This window comes from Ambystoma mexicanum, chromosome 9 (assembly GCF_040938575.1).
Source record: "Ambystoma mexicanum isolate Mex_15411 chromosome 9, UKY_AmexF1_1, whole genome shotgun sequence".
NCBI classification, from domain to species: Eukaryota; Metazoa; Chordata; class Amphibia; order Caudata; family Ambystomatidae; genus Ambystoma; species Ambystoma mexicanum.
In genome coordinates, this window is record NC_090931.1 from 1,353,897,917 (window position 1) to 1,353,913,564 (window position 15,648).

General features: G+C 44.6%; 1 protein-coding gene across 2 annotated transcripts in view; it reads left to right on the forward strand.

The window, feature by feature from the left end:
- Positions 1–15,648, forward strand: part of LOC138489128 (contactin-associated protein-like 5) — a 1,755,478-nt gene that overhangs the window by 917,191 nt on the left and 822,639 nt on the right. The window lies entirely within an intron of this gene.

Consider the following 15,648-nt stretch of genomic DNA (forward strand, 5'->3'; position numbering starts at 1 on the left):
TTAAACCTTACACAGTACAAACAATATTTGCTAAAATATAGCAAATATTCATACAACACATGTATGGTACATACATATTATGGCAACACAGACACTGACTAATTAGTGTTCACATCCACTTGAACTTTATTTCAGAATGATAGCTCCGCTAATATGAAGCCTATCTGTTCACTGTTAATTATTCTTAGGCAAAAAGATTCTCGGTTACGTTCACTAACACAGTAACCATAATGCCCAAAACATTTTCGTACTCACAATTGTAACAAACTGCAACTTTGCCTTTGCAACATTTACAAGTTCTTACACACTCTGCATGTTCTCATTTCCTCTGGAAGATTCCTACGTGCTACTCGCACCTCTAATGTCTACGGAATCTTTGTAAATATGTTGGCAGTTCTATTTTGGAATACATGTAATATGGTATTCTAAAATGCTTTTAGCGTTTGTCGTGAAAGAAGTGTAACATAATTGACCTATCTCATTGAATGCTGAACCACACCGCCAACAACACATGTCCTACCATCCTGCGTTCCCACAGGTGTCCCGACAAAAACGGTACCTCACATGTGTGGGTGCACCTACCTGGGCGCAAAGGGAAAAGGCTAACCCACTGGTAACCCCAAGCCTTTCGGCAGAGCAGATTTTGCTCATGTGGACAACATACAGATTTGGGCCTAGGGTGACGAAGCCACCAAGGAAAACAGGGAACCCCATGCATTTCCAAAAAGAGGACACCCGTGGGAATCCACAGAGGTCTGACTTGCGCAAATCTCCCCAGAATGTATTACCCACAATCCCTGGCAAACTCTGAAATTTTGTGAAAAAACTACAATTTGCAGACATTTCACTCTTGCCACCCAACGAAACACGTCACCAACTCCACATGCCCTACCTTCCCACGTTCCCACAGTTGTCCCGACGTAAACAGTACCTCACATGTGTGGTGCACCTACCTGGGAGCAAAGGGAAAAGGCTTAACCACTGGTAACCCCCAAAGGGATTGGGGAGACCACCTACAGATTTTGGCCTAGGGTGTCAAAGCAACGAAGGAAAACAGGGTACCCCATGCATTTCCGAAAAGAAGACACTTGCGGGAATCCACAGAGGTCTGACTCCGCGAATCGCCCCAGAATTTATTACCCACAATCCCAGACAAAGTGAAATTGTGTTTTTTCCACCAAATTTCAGACTTTGTCAGGGATTGTGGGTCATAAATTATGGGGCTATTCTCCTTTTTGGTTATTTTCTCTCACCCCCCTACAGCAAACTAGGAATCCTGGGTGACGTTATGACCACCTACATGCGGGAAAAAAGGGGCTATTTCATGTAACAAAGAAGTTACAATGGATTGAATGGCGATATACCAACATCAGCAAAAAAGGCCTTGGCACTGGGGGGAAATACCCATGGCAGTTAAGGGGTTAAGACGGTAAAGTCCCAGAGGAGATATAATTTGTAAGGTAGCTCAGTTAGTTGATGCTCCAAATGCAGATTGTGCACAGGAATATGTAACACCTGTGTTCACTTCTTGGCTTAATCTTCCAGTGGGATAATAGTCAGAGTGAATGCATTCAGCTTCCGATTTTCCAGGTCAATTGGTTCAGAAAAAGTGGTTGAAAACACTATTACTGTTGCTTTTTCTAATTAGCCAGATTTTCATGCATTTTCTGCCTGGAGTTCGGGAGCGAGTGGACATACCAGGACCCCCTGTATTTCCCGCTCCACCAGACAAATGCCGCCTTACTGCCAGCATGGATTCTCATGCTGGAAATAAGGAAAGGGATTCCTGAGGGATCTGCTTGGAAATTAAACCTGGTAAAAGCGGGCGGAGTCCAGAGGAAGCCATTGTCAATTCTGCCAGCAATCGCTAATTGCGCGAGGTATTTACACTCTTCCAAAGTGGAAAAGCAATGTGATTTCACCTGCCTTTTATGGTAAAGTCTTCCATTTTGTGGCGGAAAAGTAAAAACATTCGCCAATGGAAGTGGTCCACTCCATGCAGTTTACTTTGCGCCTTGATGCTTGGGGGTTTTGCGTGATGCTACACATGTAATAAATACATAAATAAATACATTTAAAATGACCCCAGATAAATGGCAATTTGTGATCAGAATGATTGAGCATGGCATGTCGCTGGTAAGAGGGTGTCCCGTGGGTCTTGAGTGCGTTGGCAAAAGCCCTTAATTGCCATCTCGTGTTAAGCAGGTGCTTAATCCCATCAGTGTGGATTGCGCAATAATAAGTCGACAGAGGTATTTCAAATGGCCAATTTTGCTCTTTGGGTGAAATTGTCAAAATGGGAGAATGTTACCCAGCATGTGCCAATTTCTCTGCGCAGTGAATTGTGCCCACCCCGAGGAAGATGTGTGAAAAACCCACAAGGGCACTGCACCCTACTCTTTCTGCGTATGTCTTCCCCACAGGGCGACAGATGCCAACTCAGACATGGGTAAGTCTCAGGTACCAAGCTGTACCCAAGTTGATGTGGCAAAGGACTCCACACTTCTGAAGCTGATAACATTAGTAGCATTGAGTTACATACCACCTGAGAGGTATGTGTGATAAAGTTGCAAAGCAGAGCTGTTAGGCAGCTAAAGCAGGAGGCAATGTCTGTCCACCCTCAAAGGGTACGTACAACCAAAAGTAATAGGCCCCTAAATGGCTGTAGGGGCCAGGCTCCAAACCAGGGCAAGAATGCCCTCCAATCATCCATGCCCACGAGTGTGGTACCCCTCGTGCTCCAGGAACCCTGTTGAGCAACCTCTGTGCTTTCCAGGTGATACTAATGTTATTTAAAGCCAGACCTCTAAAAGATAATCGCTTAATTGCAGCTGGAAATTAGATCATGGCGTGATCAAAATGCCTTAACCAAGTGTGACATCATCCCCTTCATTTATAAGCAATACGTGTGTGTTCTCGTGTTTCTTCATCACTGAATTACTGTTAGAAACAAAGGCAAGAGTTGTCTCTTGTGTAGGCATTAGGAAGGCAGTTGCCAGCATCTGGCATAATACGCCCATGTTCTTCCAATATTGGCTAGCTGTTGCCCTCTTATGGCCAGGTAGAACCATCATGGCAGTGACTGGCACATGCCTTTCCCCTGCAGACAGAAAAGCAGAAATAAGAGGCCAATTCAAGATACGGAACAAATAGACGTTAAGACAGACTGCAGCTGCCATTGCTGTCTTAGGGAGAATATGTTGAGTGTTCAAGCAAGGAGGTATGTATTAAGCAAGCTAGCAGTGAGACAAGGGAGAGGCAAGGAATGGCCAGAGGGGCTCTTTGAATGATGTAACAGGGCAGAGGACCCATCCTCTGTCGTCCTAGTAACATATGAGATAATCAATAGATCAGGCTTTGCAGCAAATGTTAAACGAGAAAGGAACAGAGTCCAGCTCTGCATTCAGAATAACAAAGGCAAAGAAAGGCTAGTCTCTGAAGCCAGCATGAGATGGAATAAGAGGGACCCGACTCATCGTGAGAGGCTGGCCAGCCCTCGCAGGGGCACTAGAGGAGCAGCCCACATAGCGGGCTGTCCCTCTGGCCACCCCCCTGGGTCAACATACACCCCACCTACTAGGCATCCTCTGGGTCCGACACATCCAGCCGCGGACCTCGGGAGAACTTATAAGGGGGTGGGCTTGCGATCGCACATCCTCCTTGTTTGCTGTACCCCCCCGCCCCAGAGGACAATCAAATCAGCAACATCACACACCTGGTCCCTCTACTCCCATAACTAGGCTTACTCAGAGGTCCAAACAAGATTTCCTCTTTCTTTGAAACCTCCATCTTTCCATTCCAAGAGACACACACGTCTCCTTGACCCACACAAAATAAGTAGCAATTTACAGTTGGTAGAAAAGGCTGCAACTCCTTTATTTGGCAGGAGTCCACTTACAGGTGATCTGCCTCTTAACGAGCTGGCGTCCCAGCTGTGGCCCACTGGAAGTAGTTGTTATTTCCTCTCTCTTACCATGAGCTCATAGTCAGATGATGAATCCAGAAATGCAACATACAAAGACATGTTCTTTGCTGCTGCATCCTTTAATTTTCTTGTAATTTAATACGTACTGCTATTTTAATTCTAATTGTGTGAAAAGTCGAGTTCTTTGACTAAAACACAATACATAAGTAAATAAATAAAGCAAAGTCCCCAAGATGTCCTCTGTCCCCCCCAGAATGTATGTGTCTCCTACGCCCCTGGAAATTGCTGTGGGTAGCAGGAGATTTAGAGGCCAGTCGTTTGGTTGGAAAAAGAGGTGTTTTCGGACAAGTGATAACTCCAGTATATAGTATCCATGATTGGGTTTTAATAATGCTGCTCTCTATTCTATATGATTCTCGTCATTCCAGGTTCCTTTTCAAGGGAAAAGTAGGGGAGACTGACCTTACTTTGTCTAATCTCCCCAGTTAATCGATCAAACACAGTCTTGGGTGAAGTTGTAAGCCATGCATTGGTGGCAATAACCCAAAAGAGTCCCGGCTCAACTGCAACACACTTTGCCAGTATTGTTGTTCTTGCTGTTGTTGTAAAGGTGATTTCAGAGCCCAGTCTCTGCTGCTCTTCTGTGTTATAGTGTAGCCTTTGGGTGTGTGTTTGTTTATCAGATTGTCTCTGATGGGCATTTGGTTCTTAGGTGGATTCTGGTTGAGAATAGCTTGGCCTGGTATGCTTATATTTAGTCCGCTAGTTCAAGCTGCCAGTCTAGTTGGGAATGGTCTTGTAAATATCCACGTTTTGAGTGATTTCCTGAAGGTCTCCCTCTCTGAGGAGACAGCGAAGGACTGTACATTGATACTGACATGCACTGAGGTACCTTAAAGACTAGAGTCTAAGAATCTAAACATAAGTAGATGTAATGAGCAAGTTTAGTGCATTTGCAAAAAAAGACACACCGTTGCAAAATATCTGGAAGAATACGTTTACACGTCGATCAAAGACACAATAGCGAGAGCAGCTCTGAAAGAATTAATCTTGCGGCCATAATGACTTGTCGAGAAGCGCTTTTTAGACTGTGAGGTGTGGGAGTCAAGGTAGATGTAAACCAGATTAGCCGACGCAGATCAAATGCGTGTAATGAAATCACACGTACAGACAGTATCAGGGTCTGATTGCCTTCTGCTGCACCATAGAGTCATATTGCCGAGGTATCCCTTCACATCCTAGCAAAGATGAATGTAGGCTCTCGGTAGCTGGCGGCAAGCAGCGGGCCTCCATCTATCCAGGTGCGGGTTCTTGAAGGTAATTGGAAGGTGATTAATGAATTTACTTCCATCGCCAGATGTCTTATGGGATAGAGCAGATTCTGCCACTTCCCCGCACACCGATTATGCAAATAATGATTTGCAAAAATATCAAACACGAGCACTATTCAAGGGAATAATGGGACGACATGATGCGCCAGAAAGCATCGTGTGGTTCTCGCTCTCCGTTTCGATTATGGAACTTTGATAGGAAGCTGTGAAACTGCTGTTTGACAAACCTTCTGATCTTGGTTACACCTTGTTTTCTTCATGTGCCTTGAGATTCTGAAATATTAATTGTGGGTTGACGATTCCTCCCACACGTTTTCCAATGTAAATGAGAACGTTTGAATCCAGGCTCATTTACAGTCCAATTCTACATCAAATATGTTAGCTGGTTTTAGTATAAATCACGCAGCCACAAATGTTCAACATTATAAATACATGAGATAAACACAATTGAATGTCATTCCATTAGTGGGCCTCGGAATGACTACAAGCCTGAGGCTTCCTACCGGCGTGTACATGCGATGTCGATGTGCACGCAGGTCTCTGAAGCAGACGCATGAACTCATTGAGCTTTCGTGCCATAGCTACTGCACTTGTATTATAGGCCATATCATGTATATAGGTACAGACTATTAAGCTTTGGTCCCGCAATTATCTATATTAATGTATTGCGCCGCTTAAAATAGGGATGTTCACTCATATAATAACCTCTTTTCCGTGTTTGAAAGCTGACATACCCCACAGTTTAATTAATGACCTTTCACTACTAAGTGGAGAGTGTATTAGTCACAATGTGGTCCTGATTATTAGCTGGTTGCTGTTTAGTAGCATGTATCAATTAAGATTATTTTGTGCCAATATCCAGTTCGAAACAGGACCATGCAACCCGCCAGCAGTAAATATCACTATTGAAAGGAAGAAACAGAGAAGGATTCATTTTACAAACAAACGTGTTGTCACGCCCTCTTCACACTGCCCGCCCACCTAAACCCCACCCTCCCCAGACTGGAAATATTTGGAAATATTTGTTAAAAAAATGAAAAACATTAAGAAAGCAAAAAAACATTGTTTTTGGGCCTACTGCCATTTGTTTCGTTTCGCCATAGGGAAAAAGTCCAAACTTCTGCCCAGCATGCAACAAAAACCACTGGACAGAATTGGACCAGGCATGAAAAACCTTGGGCAAGAAGAGTTGACTTGATTTCCAGGAGAGGACTGGGGTTATTCCTTCCAGTAGTTGTTAAAATATTTGAAAGAGAAGAGGGTGCCCCCTCCTCCCAAAATTATAGCTTTATCTCCTGTGATGCTGTAAATGCCTTGGAGGGACACGAATTTCTTGTCCTTGTCCCCCTACCACCTTTGATTGTCTATGGTACTCCCTGAGCCCACCGTGACTGAAAATGAGTGAATAAAGTGCATGCTCTGAAAGGCTGGGAGCCTCCAATCAACATCCTGTTGTATGCGTGTCTTGTGTTTGGTGAATGGGCTGAATGTCTGTGAGCATGATTGTGAGCATGATTGGTAGCTGCAAGAGTGCACTTTGCATGATTGGCTGGCTGAGCCTGTCTTCACCTAAGTGAATGGGAAACATTTGTGTATAACTAGGAACGCCTCATGTACCTCAGTGTCGGAAACTGAAAATCAAAACCGAAGCAGAAGCTGAAGTCTCAAGAAGCTTGCATCCAATCCAATAGATGCTTTGCTGATTCGAGGACTGAACCAGAGAGGACTTGGACAGGCAACCTGTTCCTGTAGCTATGAGGGGACTTAAACTGATTTTCTTTGAAGTTTCCTGGAAGCCAGTACTGTGTGCCTGCCTCCTGAAGAGGTGCTCACGTTGGTCCAGAAGAGTAATCCTGGACATCTTCAGCCCAAGAAGTCCATCTGAGTCATCCAGGATCCAGAGGAGTGTGTGTGACCCCTGGAAGTCAAGTTGGAGTGTATGGCCCGGAAGAAGGGGCATCCCGGCTTAGTGCTGCTCGACACTGGGAGCTGTCAAGGTGTCACGACTCGCTCCCTTCGCTCCCGTTCCCGCCACTTGGGGGCATGTTTTAGGGTTTATTCCCTACTGGACATTTCCTCCGAACCTAATGCTACAGTGCTGTGATGAATTGGGAGCGCTAAAACCTTATTTTTCAAGTTACTTCCATTCCGGATCCATTCCAGGTTTTTGGCAGCCAGCATGCTACTTTGATCAAATGACTATGCTTCCCAGAATGCCTGGCTCACTGCTTCACCTTCTCCCTTGCAGGACACGGTTGGGTGGAGGATAGGCAACACCTGTGGCTGCAGGTGCAGCAGGCGGCACACCTGAGGGGTGTGCTCGTTAAGCAGCTTTAAAAGCCTCAGTTTACTTCAGTCCAGCGCTGGTCATTGTTGCAGTGTTTCCTGTTGTGACTAGTCCCTTGTTACTTGTTCTTAGCTTATGTGCCTAGTTCCTAGTTCCTGTTTTCTTGTTCCTCCGCCCTGGATTTCGGATTCATGCGCTAAATTGATTTCTGCTCCCTAGATTCCCTTTTTTGTCTTCCTCTGTTTGTAGGCAGCATTTCTCAGTGCTTTCCCCTTTTAGATGCAGCCCAGTTTGTCTGTGTTCTATATTTCTTTGACTTTGTCCTTTGCTGCTGTAAACCCGTATGCCTTAGCCTTCCTCTTAGATTAGCTTCCTGTCTTTTCCTTGGAGGGGTAGGGGGAAGTTTGCCTTGGTTATTTCGTTTTTTCCCTGCTCCTGATCCTTACTTTCTATTGGGATCCATTCCATGTTTTCCATTGCACTTCTGCATTTATTTACCATTTGATTATTAGGTGTGGTGTGCTGTTGTAGCTAGCTCCTGTGTGAATGCTTATGTTTTCCTCACTATTTTGTAATCACTATTCCAACTTAGGTATTTAGTTATCCTCCCATTGCTGTTATAGCCTTGCTGGGTCCCAGTTTGATCAACAGGGTTCGTGGGCTTGCTGACATTCAAGAGGTTTTTCTCGTCCTTGTGAGTACTGTTTTTTAGTTCCCTTATTTAATACCATCAAGAGTGTTAGTTCACAGATCCTGTCATTGCTTGCCCTCTACGTGGGTTTAGCGCTGTCAGTACCTGTAACAGCAATTGGGGGTAAGGCACTTGCCGACTTTCCTCGCGGTCAGGTGCTTACCCCACATCCCTTTTCATATATTGGTTTTGTTGTCACACTCTATTTGCACTCCTGGGTTTTAGCATACATGAGTCTTGGTTCCTGTGTGCACATAGTTTAATTCAAGGCTATTCACTGTGTGATTTAGTGCACATTTCCCTTGCCATATTTGCTGCCTTTGTACTCGCCTGACTAATCCTGACAGAATGACCAGCCCAAAATTCCCATTGAATATGGCAAGTTTAAGAAAGAAAGGCAGCAAGGCCTCTAACAAGTTTGTACAGAAATCTTCCCCTACATTTACCTGTGACAATCAAATCACTAGTCCTGACTTAAATGAACTCCTTGTCACGAATGGGCATTTACGTGCTAAGTATTTTTCCCACAGGATGGCACAACCTACATTGCCTGATCCTAGTTCTGTCTTTTATTTAGATCCAGATTCTATGTCAGCGCAAGCCTTAGCCGCAGAAAACAACACACTGTTAGACTTATTATACAAGAGTACCTCTGTTGTTGAACCCCATGTGCTTTACCTCAGATTGAACAGTTTCATGGTACAAACATAAAGAATGGAGGGGTTCCTTGCATAACTTCTGTTTTCTACCCTTAGTCTAAAGCATACTCTTCCAGTTGTGCTTCACCTCAGATTGAACAGTTTCATGGTACAAACATAAAGAATGGAGGGGTTCCTTGCATAACTTCTGTTTTCTACCCTCAGTCTAAAGCATACTCCTTTGCACAGGTACATACTGTAGTCCCTAATGCCAAGAGGTCTAATGTCAATAGTTTGCTTAAGGAAAACACAGACCAAGTTGGTAAGAGAAAGTATAAATCACAGAACCTGCAAACAGTAAAGGACAATGTACAATCGGTGCACATCCAGACTGCTAGTGCAGGATCCAGCCCTGATGTCACTATGCCTCCCCCTGTGCCTACTGATAGTGATGTACAGTTAATGCAGGGCATGCTAAGAGCTAAGCTTGAAGAGTTAAGACAAGAATTCATTTCTTTACAAGAGGAGAATAAAACCTTGCACTCTTTACTGAATACACCTCAGACTTTATCCGTTGATGTTGATGAAGTGAACACTGTTCAGCCCCTGAGTGCAGAGACTTTGGTAAACCATGATATTTGTCAATATGTTAGATCTATAGGGAGTGAAAGTCTTTCTTCTAGCACAGCGCTTAATCTGGGCACAGTTTCTAACAATTGTTCTGCTGTTTGTCAGGGATTGCAGTTAGCTGAAGATTTACAAGCCACTCCTTTTCCTAAAATCTCCTGTGTAGCAGTTTGTCATAATTCTGAGCTAGCACACATACAAGCTTCTGATTTCCAAACACAATCCACAATGGTGGCATACACAGATTCAGTCACTACAGTAGGCTTAGGCCCTGCTCTTGATACAGCTGCTGAGACTGAAGTAGATGTTAAAGCTGATGTGGAAAACGATGTTACCTCTGGGTTCATTCTTCCTTTTGCCAATTCTGATCAATACGAAGAGTCAGAGGCAGTACAGATTTCATGTTCTGATGGACTCATTCCACAGTATACAGAACCAAAAGACTGGCAGGCGATTCCTGAACTGTTGATAGTTAATCTGCCTCTTTCAGAAGCTAAAACAGAGGAATGGACAATTGACGAAATCCTGATTAACAGAGACTTTACTATGGTGATTCCACTGGTTGATTTTGACTTCTACAAAGAAAGAGACTCTGTGTCACCCACTAAAGAAAGGGACTGCAAGGGTACAGCTCAGTCTTTGGTTACTGGTGCCAAGGAGTCTACTGCCCTAAAGGTGCCCTCCATTCCTGAGCCACTGATGTGTCTGTCAACTTCTGAGACTTCTGTCTGTCCTCCTACAACCATTGACTCTTCTATGATCCAACCCACAGCCCTGCAGTCATCTTTGGCACACGTGTCTTCAACCAATGAACCGCTGCCATGTCTGCCATTTATTCAAGAGCCAGTCCCAAAGACCTGGACATGTTTGTATCCAGCAACCGAGATTGCTCCAGCTTGCATGCCTTCAGCCTCAAGGTTTCCTCTGGCCTGCCTGTCTTCAGCTACAGTGACTCATCCTGCAGATCATCCTTCAGCTATAGAGCCTCCGGCAGTCCATCATAAGTGCATGTCTTCAGTCCCGGAGTATACTGAGTATTTGCCTTCAGTTCATGAGACGCCTGTATCCTGCTTAGCCTCGCTGCCAATATCAGAGGTATACCTGTCTACACCATCAGATCCTGCTGTATTTTCTTCTGCTCCAGCGTTTCCTCCTGAATCCCAACCATTTACTGCCGATGAACGTCTAGCCTGCCTTTCTTATGCTTCAGGGGGATCATCAGAATGCCTGCCTTTTACACAAGACGATTCTCCCAACTGCTTCACTTTAGCATCAGAGCCTCCTAAATATGCAGCGTCAGAGTTTGAGACTTTTGCCAGCTCCCGCTTCAAAGTCATCAAGCCGGACCAAGTGATGGGTCAGAACCACTCACCGGGGTGTGCACAGGGGGTGGTACGGACCGGCGTATTACCTACAGGACTTGTGCAACAGAATTCCGCCAAGAAGCACCAGTTGGGTGCTAGTAGCCAAAGGAAGGGAATGACTGCTGCAGTTCAAGATGTGTCTGTTATTGCTCCTCCTGCGAGTGTGCCTGAAATAGCAAGTACTGCGTCTATCACTCCTATCAGTATGCCAAACGTCCCTGCTGTTGTATCCCACGTGCAACAAAGTGGCTACACGACTGTCACCAGGAGTACCAGCCTTGTACAACCCATTGGACTTCCAGGCCTCCAAGGCGTAGAACATGTGCAGTCAAACCTTAGTCACTTTCAACCACAAGCCTTTTCCCAGATGGATGACAGAAGAAAATCCGAACCTCTACCTCAGCCGCCACCTTCTCTAATGGCTGAACATAAACATTTCCTGAAACCAGCAATTTCCTCACCTCCCGCATGTCCACTCTCGGCAGAAGGGCTAACAGGGCTTCTACCATTGTCTAAGGCATGTTGCACCAGCCTGCCTCCCTCCTCAAAGACTTATAAGTGTCCACTCCCAGTGACTGAGCTTCCTGGACCTTCCAACTCTGCTACAGGTCCTGCAAGTCCTTCATGCCTTTCTTCGAACCATGAGTCTCTTCCTCACCAGAAGCCACCGTTTCCATCAGTGCCACCTCCAAAGACCAAGCGCTCCTATCATGGAAGGAAGAAGTTTTGTGCGGGTGACGGTCGCCTGGAGGCGGCCGTGGGAGGGGGCATACTGTCACGACTCGCTCCCTTCGCTCCCGTTCCCGCCACTTGGGGGCATGTTTTAGGGTTTATTCCCTACTGGACATTTCCTCCGAACCTAATGCTACAGTGCTGTGATGAATTGGGAGCGCTAAAACCTTATTTTTCAAGTTACTTCCATTCCGGATCCATTCCAGGTTTTTGGCAGCCAGCATGCTACTTTGATCAAATGACTATGCTTCCCAGAATGCCTGGCTCACTGCTTCACCTTCTCCCTTGCAGGACACGGTTGGGTGGAGGATAGGCAACACCTGTGGCTGCAGGTGCAGCAGGCGGCACACCTGAGGGGTGTGCTCGTTAAGCAGCTTTAAAAGCCTCAGTTTACTTCAGTCCAGCGCTGGTCATTGTTGCAGTGTTTCCTGTTGTGACTAGTCCCTTGTTACTTGTTCTTAGCTTATGTGCCTAGTTCCTAGTTCCTGTTTTCTTGTTCCTCCGCCCTGGATTTCGGATTCATGCGCTAAATTGATTTCTGCTCCCTAGATTCCCTTTTTTGTCTTCCTCTGTTTGTAGGCAGCATTTCTCAGTGCTTTCCCCTTTTAGATGCAGCCCAGTTTGTCTGTGTTCTATATTTCTTTGACTTTGTCCTTTGCTGCTGTAAACCCGTATGCCTTAGCCTTCCTCTTAGATTAGCTTCCTGTCTTTTCCTTGGAGGGGTAGGGGGAAGTTTGCCTTGGTTATTTCGTTTTTTCCCTGCTCCTGATCCTTACTTTCTATTGGGATCCATTCCATGTTTTCCATTGCACTTCTGCATTTATTTACCATTTGATTATTAGGTGTGGTGTGCTGTTGTAGCTAGCTCCTGTGTGAATGCTTATGTTTTCCTCACTATTTTGTAATCACTATTCCAACTTAGGTATTTAGTTATCCTCCCATTGCTGTTATAGCCTTGCTGGGTCCCAGTTTGATCAACAGGGTTCGTGGGCTTGCTGACATTCAAGAGGTTTTTCTCGTCCTTGTGAGTACTGTTTTTTAGTTCCCTTATTTAATACCATCAAGAGTGTTAGTTCACAGATCCTGTCATTGCTTGCCCTCTACGTGGGTTTAGCGCTGTCAGTACCTGTAACAGCAATTGGGGGTAAGGCACTTGCCGACTTTCCTCGCGGTCAGGTGCTTACCCCACATCCCTTTTCATATATTGGTTTTGTTGTCACACTCTATTTGCACTCCTGGGTTTTAGCATACATGAGTCTTGGTTCCTGTGTGCACATAGTTTAATTCAAGGCTATTCACTGTGTGATTTAGTGCACATTTCCCTTGCCATATTTGCTGCCTTTGTACTCGCCTGACTAATCCTGACACAAGGTTCCAAGTAAAGTACGACATCTTTAAGTGGCATGCAGCCTCAACATCTGTCCATTTTTCTGTTCTGGAGAAAATCCATGGTCACTGCCTGCAGAGGAGGGCCAGCCAGTGGATTTCCCACCACCAAACATCAAAGAAAGGGTACAGACGGTCCAGACTTTGCGATGGTCTATGGGGCTGTCCAGTAAGCAAGTAACCAAAAGCCATCCAGTCATTTCTGCTTTACTTTAAGTTATTTGTATAGCACAACCATGGACCCATAGGAGTTAGGGTGCGGACAGAATACAAAACACAATAACAAGGGAAGTCTGAGAAAGAGTCATAGTCTAAGATCATAGGTCAAAACTGGATCATAGTTTAAGAGAACAACCAAGTTTTAAAAGGTCTAAGGAGACCTGGCCTTACAAATCCGAGGGGAGCAGATTGCAGGCCTTAGGGGCTGCAGAAAAGAAGCCTCCATGTTCTTACCTTCTTTGTTCCACGTCTGGGAGGAATGAGATAATTCTGATTACTAGACCTAAGGGTTCTGCTGTTAACCTTATTAATGATAAGGTCTTGCAAATATGAAGGCATAAGGCCCAGTCTACATTTGAAGGTAATAATCAAGAGTCAGAACCCGGCCCACGCCTCCACAGGAGGCCAATGCAAAGGACATCTGGTTGCCGAGACATGGTCACGTCAAAATAGTCCAACGACCACTCTAACCGTGCCATTTGGAGTCTATTGGTATCCACTTTACAGAGTCCAACCAAAAGACTACTACAATAATCTATCTTTGCACCAATAATTGCTCTCCCAATGGTCTCAGCATTGTCCTGCGATATAAAAGGTCTGAGATGTGCCAACAACTTAACATAGTAGACTGCTGCCGAGACAAGATGACCAACATGAACCTTCATCTTGAGCAGCTGGTCAAAAACCACTCCTAGAATTGTAACTTTCATCTGAGGGATTATTTTAACTCCCCCCAATTCGAATGCAACTGTAGGAGGGGTCAAGCTTTGCCAATGTCGATGGAGTAACTACGATCATCAACTCTGTTTTTTCTCTATTTAAGGCAAGATTGTTGCTTACCATCCAGTTCTCTACCAAAGTATAAACTCTATTTAGTTCCTCTTCATTTTGTGAGTGAATACTGATCATATCAATGACACACTGAGTGTCGTCTGCATGGTTGGAACACATTACCCCCTCCTGTGCCAAAAGGGTGATAAAAGGGGCCAGACAGATGTTGTGTAGGCAGGGAGAAATACACGCTCCCTGTGGCACCCTAAAATTAACTAAGACCGTTAAGGCCTTTGCCTCCTCAAAGAAAACCTAACTTTCTCTGTTGTCCTTGAAAGAACTCATCATTGAATGCAGATGGAGAGAAGTTGTCCACCTCTGCCATTCTGGCAACCAGAATGGCATGGTCAACCAAATCGAATGCGGCCGACAGATCTAGTCATATTAAAAGAGAAGATAGGCCCTTGTCAATACGGTTCTACATTATTTCGCCGTGGTATTTTTCATCGCAGGTTTTTTCATCGCCGTTTTTTTTTCAAAAAACTCATTGTTTTTTTTGTTTTTTTTGGGGGGGGTTACCCTCCCAAGCCCCCCTTTTTTTAATTCCCTTACACCCACAACCATATATTTAATTTTTTACCCCCCCCCCAAAAAAACTAAAAAAACAATGAGTTTTTTTTCAAAATAAAATCAAAACGGCGATGAAAAACCCACAATGAAAAATACGTGTATACCATCAATACGCCCCAACAGCCTCAACTTCAGCTCCAACAGACAGGTCTCGGTTCCAAAGCCTTGTCTGAATCCTGATTGATAATGATTAAGGATAGGAAACTTGATCAGATGTTGCGAGATATGACTGAAGGCAATACGATCAATCATTTTTAACAAAAAAGGCATATTTGTTATGGCCATATATTTAAGTGTATCCTTCAAATCTAGGCCAGGTTTTTTCAAAATGGGAGTAGCCCAAGCTTTTATTTATATCAGCTGGAACATAACCCTCCTGCAGAAAAGAGTTCACAAGTTTACATATAGCATCAAGAAGTACGGGAGGACACAATATGATTATCATGGAGGAGCAGGGATCTCCCTTATGTCTGGTTGCCTTCATCTGCTCCACCACCACCGCCAGATCCTCAACCGTGATAGGGGAAAAATTAAATTGGGGAATCAAAGAACATCTGACAAAAGACTCCGTCCCACTGCTACTGGATGCTGAGGGTTGGAGTTGTTTTTAAGGGGTATGTCAGACCTAATACCATTAAGTTTATTTTGCATCACATTTTGAATGTCCTGGCACCAGGATGTATCCTTTATAAGTGGGTGCGCCAATGGCTTGGAGATGTTCTCTTGTTCTTTTAATATTTTAAAAAGTTCTCTGACATCGGATTTGGCATTCTGGATTCTTGAGTTATGGAAGTTTTTCTTTGCTTCCACAATCGCCAATTTATTAGATTTAGCAGCTGCTTTATAAACTGCCAAATATCGAGAGCACGGGTTTGCTTCCATGAATGGAAGACCTTAAGAGTAGAAGATTTTAATTTGTGAAGATCTGATGAAAACTACAGTTTACTTTTCTTTCCTCCGATATTATGTTCTCGGTTTCAGAGGAGCAAGAGATTTAGTGATAGAGTCCAAATTGCCTACAAGAATATGGGACATGGCAGCCACTAA